Genomic DNA, 3334 nt, shown 5'->3' with positions numbered 1-3334 from the left:
ATAGCCCTAAGTGTTAATTACACTAAATATCGCCTAATTACAGCTTTGTTATTGACGTAAGACATGAGATGTTTATAAATGTATATTAGAGAGGTCCAATATCTACCATTTTTGTTTAAGTCTCAGTGTAATCAAGATATCAAACTGGTATGTACCGGTACTCCCATATTTTATTGAAATGATTCCCTTAACACCCTTATCTCTGTTACTTCAAAAAAATACAGTTGTCATAACAGAGCCTGTCCTCTTTAAGTCCACATTGGCAGTGAGATTAAATTAAAGTGTGATTTGTTCATTCTTCTTCAAACAGCATTCATCGTGAATCTCGGACATCTTTAATCTATTGGAAATAGAAAGAAGACCTTCATAGAAATTATTTCCATTTTCAGTTTTATGTATTTCATCATTATGGCTATTAAGTAATAGTACAAATAATATCAAATTATTATAAAGATGATTTTGACTTCTGTCATCTTCATTGCATCTAATCCAGCTACATTATACTATCCTTTTACAATTGACATCTTTTTTTAAATATATATATATAAATACTGCATGTCTAATAAACATTACCTGTAAAAGTGTCATGACTTGCACCCATATCTGTTTTAACTGAGTCTGTATCTGAAAAGAGTGCATAAAATCAAAGCTTCACATACAAATTAGCTTCATGTAATAAAGAAATATATAATGATGCTATGAAGACAAACATGCACTTATAATAAACTAGAGGCCTATGTTCTAGTGGCTGGGTTTATGTGGTCAACGTCACTGTTTTTGAAAAGAACCAACCCCTTATGGATTCTGAATACTCATTTTTTCATACTATCAAGGCCCATAATCTTATCATTTCAAGGTTTTTCAAAAGGAACCGAGCTCTAATGGATATCCAAATACTGTACAAGTTTCGTCAAGATACCATCAAAACTGAAGACTGTATCTTGTTAACCAGCAATTGTTTACTGACACACTGATTTGTTTACTATCAAGGCCCATAATCTAGGTATGCATGGGCGGATCTGGCTGGTTTTCAAAAGGAACCAAACTCTAATGGATATGTAGATACTGTACAAGTTTCATCAAGATACAATCAAAACTGAAGGCTGTATCGTGTTAACGAGTAATTGTTTACAGACGCACGGAGGCACATACTACGTACACACTACCATCGCATAAGACTAAACAATAAACCAGTCCATTAGTTGAATAATTAAATTTTATGATTTGTAATGTTCAGTCAACATTTAATGTATTGCACAAGCTCATGGTTGTTTAACATGTTAAACTTGTTAGGAATGAAATATCCAGTTAATAAACATATTATTCTTTGCTGTAACGTTTGTTATTCAAATTAAATGACGCAACATGTTCAAATTGTCAATTCAGCCCATTTCTAAATTTACCATTACCTGGTATGTTTGAATTGTGTTGACCAGGTGGATGAGGTTAATGGAGCAATGGATGATAAAGCGGCTGACTGCGAGTGCTGACATCTCTAGGCTTCAGGAACTGATTCAGAAAATTAATTGAAATTAATTCTTCTTGTATATTTATGTTTTTTCCCATTAATGATTTAAAAAAAAAACATAATGTCATTGCTTTTAAAGTATAAGCATGACAGCAAAAACAAATACTATAAATAAGCATATATATGAGAGACTGTCCAAATTTCATTAATCTGCACATTTGTAGAATTCATCATGAAAACTGGGCACTTAATATTTGTTCTTTCTGAAGTTATTATGTCTGGAGTTAACTGTATTACAAAAATTGTAATCAGATTTTGACTAGATTATGTACTGACCACATATCCCATGTAATAAAATAAAACTATGCCCTACATTGCAGTTTCAGTTCTTGTTTGGAGCACACCCAATATCAATGCAAAAGCTGCATCGCACATTTTTGTTCAAGATACATGTTTACAAGCGGCGCCATGTAGAAGGCATTTTGAATAAAAAAAAAAAATTCCTTTTGTAAGTAAATGATTGAGCACATGAATGAAATGACACACATAATTATCATATCAACATTACAACAAGTTTATAATATTACTTGTTTTCCTACCACAGATTCTTCATGTTTTTTATGAAAAAGAAATTAAGAAAGTAGTGTTCATACATTTTGAATTTTTAATCCAGTGTTCTTTCTTACAATGAATGTAGTCAAATTATGTAGGGTTGAAGTATGTTGTTGCATTGAAAGCATTAGAAAACTAATGGGACATAAATCATTCAAAAAAATTGTGTGCCTATGACAATCCTTTAAAAGAAAGAAGTTTGGAAGAAATTTATATACATAACAAAAACATGATTATTTCATTTGTAGTACCGGTAATTCTTTTGCAGGGCCCAGAATCACGCAATGCATATCATTTGGTAACAACACATTTTTCAGGCATGTGGGAAAAGGCTGTGACCTGAACTTTTGTTTTTAAACTAATATACGATACATTTAATGAGGTTGCAATTATAAGTAACTTCTACTTCAATGAAATCCGCTCGGGTTCATATAAATCAGAAGAAAGATACAGAGAACGAAATGTTATATACTTAATACTCTGTGTACAGCACTGATGATGATTGAATAACTGGTTATATACAAAAACATTCCATATAATTTACATTGCATCAGGGACCCACCATCATCAGTTTAAGGGCTTTCATGCGCTGCAGATCCTTGACATGTGCATGCTGCTATTGCCCTTCTCTCCATTTCTATCTCATTGGCTGCAGGCTGAAATTTTTTAGTCTGCTTAGCACATCATAGCCACTTGGCAGAAGATGGAATGAATTAATATTAACTTCAGTTATTATTATATGCAGTTATGACAGCAAACTATCCAATGTTCTTCTATTACTTTTGATAAAAGGTTCTCTTCAAAGGACAAAAATGATAATCACAATTCTAATTGAAAAATATTTGTAAGTCATTACATGTATGTGTACCTTTCTTTCTCACAAGAAGAAGTCTGCACAGTTCAAACATTTATACGTTCTTAATGTTGTTACTTGGGATGCCTCCTAGGATGGCTCAAGGCACCTGCAGAGAAACAATACTTGTCAGATAGAATATGCATTCAAAGATAAAACATTGGTTTATACACTCTTTTTTTATCTCACTATTTGGACCAAATATAATACCATAGTTTTATGATAAACATTAGGTTTATCTTTAAAGTTCTTCCAACATATATTTATTCATATAAAGCACATAAACATGGCAACCTGAAACTTAGGGATTTGATAAGAAATCCTCAAGTTTGTAAGAAGACAAAGTTAATTTGGCAATATTTCGACACATTGGTTTGAGTCTAATTGTCAATAACTGAAAT

The 3334-nt window shown here is 31.9% G+C and overlaps 1 long non-coding RNA gene across 1 annotated transcript; it reads right to left on the bottom strand.

Annotated features, from left to right (window-relative positions):
- Positions 1-290: 290 nt before the first annotated feature.
- On the bottom strand, positions 291-1531 carry LOC128223794 (uncharacterized). The gene is made up of 3 exons (XR_008259359.1): positions 1410-1531; positions 574-624; positions 291-340 (listed from the first exon to the last, which is right to left on the bottom strand). It is a non-coding gene; the product is annotated as an uncharacterized LOC128223794 (long non-coding RNA).
- Between the last annotated feature and the right edge of the window lie 1803 nt (positions 1532-3334).

Source organism: Mya arenaria, chromosome 17 (genome assembly GCF_026914265.1).
Source record: "Mya arenaria isolate MELC-2E11 chromosome 17, ASM2691426v1".
Lineage (NCBI taxonomy): Eukaryota > Metazoa > Mollusca > Bivalvia > Myida > Myidae > Mya > Mya arenaria.
The sequence above is the reverse complement of the archived record's forward strand: the minus strand, read 5'-3'. Positions and strand labels throughout refer to the sequence as shown.